This window comes from Olea europaea, chromosome 15 (assembly GCF_002742605.1).
Source record: "Olea europaea var. sylvestris chromosome 15, O_europaea_v1, whole genome shotgun sequence".
NCBI classification, from domain to species: domain Eukaryota; kingdom Viridiplantae; phylum Streptophyta; class Magnoliopsida; order Lamiales; family Oleaceae; genus Olea; species Olea europaea.
The window spans coordinates 31134407-31142270 of NC_036251.1; the positions used below are offsets into that span (position 1 = coordinate 31134407).

A 7864-nucleotide genomic window follows, 5' to 3' on the forward strand; every position below is an offset into this window, starting at 1 on the left:
GCAAAATTATAGTATAAAGTCTAAACTTGCATTACCTCTCAATGACACTAAGTGTGAGTTTTTATAGTATGGGATAGTGAGTGAGGACCGTCATATGAGAATACATGTAGCCTCATTCATGTGGGCACAACCTCCCATCATGGGAATCAATCAATTATAAGACTTAAATGGTAATATCAACTTGCCTTTCAGAACTCATAACTTGCGGCCATAGATTCAACCAAACAAGTTGGCGGTGGCGACGGTGTCAGGAACTAGTCAAATCAGTCGTGCCATTAGATTTGATTTAGGAGATCTTCTATCAATCAACCTCCTTACTAATCGCATTTCTTTCGCCTGGGTCCCTGTGGGACAATTCGCCTCCACAGGTTTGGGTGTGTTGATTCAGATAGGGATGTGCTCGAATAAGGGTTCATCCATTTAGTTTGTTATCCAGTGGGTTCAGCCTATAAAGGGTGCAAAGTGCCTATGATTTTACTTGCCACGTGGCTTGTTTTGCTTGTGGCGTGTTTTGTGCCCCTGTTGGGAAAGGGGTATAACAGAGGTCACTATCATACTATTCAATGAATGAAAATGCATTTCAACTTCATTGAATAATGAATAGTATTACTCCTTTTAATTTCAATTATCAGTTAAAACCAATGAGTGAATGTACATGCTCATTTTTCGTACACACTTCATATTATTTTTTACCAATTGTGATAGATCAGATTTATGTTATAGTTAAATCTATTCGGGTACCATTGCTGATATTTTAGCTACAGTCTTACGAAATATTTTAGTTGTTACTATTTGTAAATTTAGTAGGCCTTGAAAAAAAAAGTTGATAGCAATTTTAAAAAGCCTGTGAAATACTGATCATATGATGTAGCATATAATTACATTTAAGTTACTTATTTTATTAAATTTAGAAATTGTTTTTCACTTTACTTATATTTTTTTACTTTAAAATCTGTCTAAAAATTCGGAAGTTTGCGGACCAGCTCGAATTGTTGCGGTGTTTGCTACCCACCAGAATGCCTTTTTAAGTTACTTTTGTTTCAAAATCTATTTAGCTTTTACACTTTCTTTCTTTTAACCAACTAAACAATTTATTTATTTTAAAATTACTTATTTAACTCTGAGCAACCTTATTTATAAGTGAGCTTTTTAAGATTTGCCAAACATGCCTCTCAATGTAGTTAACTTTGACCAAGGAATTGGTCATTTGTTGTACATGTCTCATTTGAGATACGGTGTTTAAATGCATTATAAATAACCATTTTGGATCATTAATGAGCGCTTGTTTTCATATTGAGTAATCACCGGTGATAAAATATAGTCTACTTAACACTAATATTATAATAAATGAGAAATATAATTAAATGAGTCATTTAATTTTACATTTCATTGAGTGTATCATATAACATCATATATACTGGTATTATAGAACCAGTTGTGCTAGATATTATTTCATATTACCAAGCTAACAATTTAGGATACGGGTGTCATAAATGAGAAATCTATAAAATTTATTCATTTATTTCATGCTTCACTTTACAAATTTTGTAAGATAGATTGAACAAAGTACTTAAAACAAAAAAATAAGAAAAAAAGAGAGTTACAATTGAATTTACTCCATCGTTATTGTCCTTTCAAGTATTGAATTATGTTGACGTTATTATACAATATTGAATTAGAATAATTAAGATTTTATTTATTGTAGTGTTGAGTCCTTGTATTATTATTATAAAAAACAAATACACCAACAAGTCAAACGGAAAATTGAGAAAATTTGGTAACTATTAAGATCGACTTGAACCAATTTGCTCATATTTAAAATTAGTTGATTCATGCCAATTTTTTTTTTTTTTTTTATATTTCGTCAGTATTTTGTACACCAACTCGACTTCACTTTCTAGTTTTTACAGTGAAAGGTTGTTGAGGTATTTAAGGTTCATTTGGCATGACTTTTTGAAAAGTCAAAAGTTAATTCTAAAATTAAGAAGCTGCTTGTCTGGATTATTTTTTTTAAAAGTATTTTTGTTTTGTTAGAAAAACTTTTAGAGAAAATTGACATATAGTAGCTTTTTCAAAAAGTTCTTCGATTACAAGCAGAAGTAAAAATCATATCGAACGTATCTTAATATTTGCATCCAACAACCTATTATCATATTAAATGTTATGTCCTCATTCACCAAATTAATTACTGGTAATCTGCCAAACAATAATAACTTCCATTTTAACCCACACACACCTGCACCATTTGCATTCTTCTGGCTTTTTCACACCCCTAATAATAACCCTTATCCTTCTCATTAATTCTATTCATTTCCCTCATATAGTTGAGCTTTCTGTTTCTTAATTCAGCCCCTAACGGACTCTATATATTGATCATTGCTACAAGTACACTATGATATACACTTTAATTTACACTTTACCACGTGGTATTACCTTATTGAATTTCAAACAGTTTTTCCATCCAATTGATTCTTGATAAAAAAATGCAAGTGTTAACCAACGTGTCAAAAATCAGTGTACAAATAGAAAAGTTCATATATATTCTTCCCTAGTACTAGATATGGTACCGAAGTGACGGAAGTAAAGGATGTTTAGGTTGATCACAGGAATCGCAGGCCCCAATGGGTTTGGATCAGCTTCAACTGCTGAACAAGTCACTCAAGGGATTGATGCCACATTGCCACCAATCTCACTATTCTTATCACAGGCGAGACATAGATACAATATATTATGCAGAAGAACACTTACATTTATTTAAAAAAAGATCTGCAGATTTTAACTCAGATCATTAAAAAAAAAAAATTGTGATTGTTCCTGATGTGATGTCGAGATAGCAAATGTCTCGACTCCAATTCCTGTTTTCATTTTCTCAAAAACAAGGCGTTAGCCTTTGTGCTATATTTATCGATCTAAGCTTTTACATGAATTTTACTACTTATTTGGTGTATCAGTTATAGTAATAATTGGTCCCTGTTTGGCAACCATTAAAATGAGCTTTTGGAAGAAAATGAGTTCCGATATAGTGATTTTTTGAACAACGGGTAGTTAAAAAATAGGGAAATTTTTTTTGCATTCATGCAAAATATGTAGTTGAAAATGAATTTGTGGGAAAAAAGGGTTTTGTTGGTAACCAAACAGTGGCTTATTTTGTGTAGCATAATGTTTGAACTTATTTTTTAATTAACAAAATTTACTTTTATAAAAATAGGTCTTAATTTATTTTCTACGAAAATGACTTTTAAACCGTGTCAAACACAAAACATATGCAGTATGGGTTTGAAACTAAACCCTACCGAAAAATTAAATGCACCCTAAATGAATGAGGATGCAAACAAAGAATTCGACAAGTATGGGCCAAACAATATCAATTGGGAAAAATTCATAAACCATGTATTAACTATGCACAGTTCAAAAACTATGTTTAAAGTTTAACTAATGCAAAAATCAGATTTTTATCTAATTAATTAAAAATATTTATTAATCAAATATAATAAAATTACAATTATACAATTAATGATCACGTGTACACATTTATAGGTCACGGATTTATTTCTTGGTCACATATCTTCAAATTAATTGATCACAAATTATTTCGAGGTCACGAATCAAAACTTTGATAGATCACAGATTATTTCGTGATCACGAATCACAATTTATCCATCAATTTTATATGTCACAATTTATGTCATTGCTCACAAATCTAAAAATTATAAGTCACGAGTCACAACTATAGGTCACAAATGGTTATAAATCCAAAATACTATAGGTCACAGGTCACGTATTTTTGAATTTGATGGTCACAAATTATTTTTTAGTCATAAAATGATCGAATTCCAAGGTTACAGATTAATTGTCAGTCACAGACACCAAACACCGATCTCGATCCACCTCAGTACATGGTCACAAATACTCCACCACCAAACCCACCACCATTGTCATTTGAACCACACCATCGCCGCCTAAACCAAATCACCAACAAAAACTGTCACCGTGTCCTTCACCACAACCTCCAACAAAACACCAACCAAGAAAGCCAACCACAAATACCACCACCGCACCCACATCCACGCTATACAAAGTCCACCACCATACAAGACATCGTCATCGTACAACACACCATCCAAATCCATTGCCAACCAAACACATCACCACCGCAACCTCATGCCCACAGCCAGCACCATTACCACCAGCAACACAAACCCCAAAACTACTCCACACCCACTACAAAAATCAAATTCACAGTTGAAGACCGCCGCCACCGCTACCATTTTTGCAACACCACCGTCACCAAACTGCAAACAGAAACACCACCGCATAGGCGCACACACCACCACCGGTGAAATCCACCACTACCGCTTGTAAGTTGTAACCTACCTAGATCGACTGTAACCCTATTCGTGGTCGCGAAGTAGAGAAGAAGAGAGAGAAAACCAATAGAATAGCCACCGATGAGGATGCTTTTGAGCGTCGCCTCCGTCGTGATCGCCATCGTCATCGTGAATCGTCGCTGACGGTGGCGACGATGGTGTTTCATGATCGAGAGAAGGCAGAGTATGGAGATGGTAGAGAGAGAAAACAAAACATGAAATTAGGGTTGGGGAAATTGAATTGGAAGAAATTAATATTTAAATTATTAAATCAATACTTGATTGTTGCATAATGAAACTCTAGCCTTGATGTTTGAATTGTGATGTTTAAACCCCTGGATTTATGTAATTTCCACGTATCAATTTCTCTCTCTTTTTGAGATCAAAATTTCCTTTCTCTATATTGTCGTGCACATGGACCTGATTGGTCCGGTCAGGTTATCGTTAAAAAAAAGGAAAAAAAATAAGGGTATTTTGAGAATGAAAGAAATGTAAAAGTATGAAATTCGCAAACATTTATAATGTATATGTGAATTATTCCCCTCAATTTTTATAGTAGAATTTCCAAAAATCCAATTCGTCCTAGAGTCCCAACAACCAATTTTTTGCCATTGGACAAATTTAATAGTAAAACTTTCCTAAAATCCAAATCGTCCAAGGATCCCAACAACCAATTTTTGGCCATTGGACCATTAAGTCCAATGACCAAAAACTTGGTCACATTCACCATTTTGTAAATATTAGTCATAGTTGAACATGAATTGCATGTTATTTTGAAATGCTCTATAAAAATAATATTTAAATAGAATAAACTTTTGATTCAAATGAAATAAAAATCAGTTTGTGAAAATAATTTAAATAGTTGAGGAAGTCAATTAGAATAGTTCCTCCATTTACCTTCGATGTGTCTTAACATTCATTGAATACATAGGAAAAATAAAACTTTAATGAATTTCATTTACTATCCAATCAAATTGAATGAATCTGTCAAATGTGCATTGATCATAACTAAACAATTAACAAAATAATTTATGATAATTTTGTTCAAATGATTAATAAATCAAATATATATTGAAAAATGAAATGGTAATGAATATGTCAAATGTAGATTCATTAAAACTAAATAATTGATAGACTAATTAATGATAATATTATTGAAATAGTTCAAATGATTAATAAATTACATACGTATTGAAAAACGAAAAAATATGGTATTATTGAAATAATTAAATACATATTGAAATATTTGAATTATAGAAATGATAGAATCATTAAAAAAAATGATTCTCACTTGATTTGATATTTAATATATATGATAGATTATAGATAGAAAGGCCCATATAAATTTAGGCTATTTTCAAGCACACACTGTTCAATCCTCCATTGTATAAGGCTAGGTTACTTTGATTATGTAGAGATATACTTTCAAAAAAAGTTGATTTTAAGCTACTTTTAAGCTCAGTCAAATGTGTGCCGAATCGCATAATCTTTGCGAAACATAGAAAAGGATACAAACTCGTAAAAGTGCAGGTGGTGCAAGAGGTATAGGTTTTGAGACAGCAAGAGTCTTAGCCTTGAGGAATGCACATGTTATCATTGCAGCAAGAAACATGGAGGCTGCAAATGAAGCAAAACAACTCATTCTAAAGGATAACAAAACTGCTCGACTCGGTGTTCTGAAACTCGACCTAGCGTCCCCTAAATCCGTCAAGGCCTTTGCCAATAACTTCATCACTCGTAACCTTCCTTTCAACATCCTAATGTAATTTCTGAATCCCATGCAACTGCACAGATTTTCAGTTGGAAAACACGAAATTGTTTAACAATATCTTAGTTTTTCAAAAACAATGCTGGTGTCATGTTCTGTCCCTATCAGCTTTCTGAAGATGGAACAGAGATACAATTTGCAACAAATCATCTTGGTATGCATTGGGATTATATATGACTTGTTCAATAAGCTTTTCAACTGTTTAGTGTTGTCGAGTACTATATACCAAATATAGGAACGGTCAAACGAGCAGCGGTGCTCATCTTATATTAAAAATAGTTACATAAGATGAGTATCAATGCTCAATAGATCATTTTTGAAGCCAAAAATATCATAAAATTCACATTTCTTAATATAAGATGAGCACCAGTGTTTAGAAGATCATTTTTTATACCAAATATATCATAATATCCACATTTCTAATCGTGAATTCTCTTTTTTGTTCATTTCTCAGGTCATTTCTACTTGACTACCCTTCTCCTTGACAAAAACGAATGAGACAACAAAGTCCAGTGGCATTCAGGGCAGGATTATAAATTTGACGTCAGTAGCACATCTTCACACTTATGATGAAGGGATTCAATTTGATAGTGTCATGAAGAAACCATGTATTTTCCTGTAAAATTAAAATCACCAAATTTTAGGACAACCTATGTATTTTCACTGCTTTTGCAACATATCCGTTATTCGGACAAGAAAGCGTACGGACAATCCAAATTAGCTAATATATTACATGCCACTGAGCTCTCACGACGTTTGCAGGTACATGACTTCTTCATTTTTCGTTGCACTTCTTCGTTCCCGTGTTAGGAAGATGTTTAAATCGTACATTTCGGATGCAGGCCGGGGGAGCAAATATTACTGTCAATTCAGTACATCCAGGCTTTGAAAACTACAAATCTCTAGACTCCAGAGACATTCTTCTATTCTCAGAAGTATGCACTAAAATTTAACCAAATATTTTTTCTTCCACCTTTTTTTCTAAAATTTTCTTGTACTTGCGATAATTTCTTCGCAGAAAGTTTGATGTAGTTGACATCTATCCTACGGAAAAACGTCCATAGGGTAAATCACCGTGTTATCTCTCCACCACAAAATATATCAGCATGAGCCAAACGAACAATATTCAGATTTGGGGACAGCCACAACTTGCTATGTTGCACTCCACCCTTCGTTGAAAGGTGTATCAGGGAAGTATTTCGTCGACTACAATGAGTTCAAGTCTAGCACGTTTGCGAGAGATGAAGACTTAGAGAAGAGGCTCTGGGATTTCAGCAACAAGTTGGTTGATGTAGCTCAAAACACATGAAAATGTCTATTTCCCTAAAAAAATGTGTTTAATTTCTTGATATGCAAAGAATTTAGAACCTAGACTGCATAAAAACATATGTGATTCGACAAATTTATCTGTCAATGTTATCAATGTGATCCATTCCACTCAAAAAAAAAAAAAATGTCAATAATGCCTTATTTATCTGTTTAACACTGCAAATTGATCAATGATCGCAATAGAATAAAACTAATAAACAATCAAATGTGTATTAAAATGACAAGATTTTATTTCCAAAATGTCTTGTACAGCTGATAGGACAGAAAAACAAGAATCAGAAAAAATAAAATAAAAAATGAATAAAAACTCAACTCATTCGAACATGACTTGTGTCAAAAACCTCAATATTTGTTTGAAAAAATGAATATACTCCTCCGTGTGATAGAATAGAATTCGAAC

The 7864-nt window shown here is 32.8% G+C and overlaps 1 pseudogene; it reads left to right on the forward strand.

Annotated features, from left to right (window-relative positions):
- Window positions 1–2587: 2587 nt before the first annotated feature.
- LOC111411553 lies at window positions 2588–7444 on the forward strand (annotated as a pseudogene).
- Window positions 7445–7864: the final 420 nt, after the last annotated feature.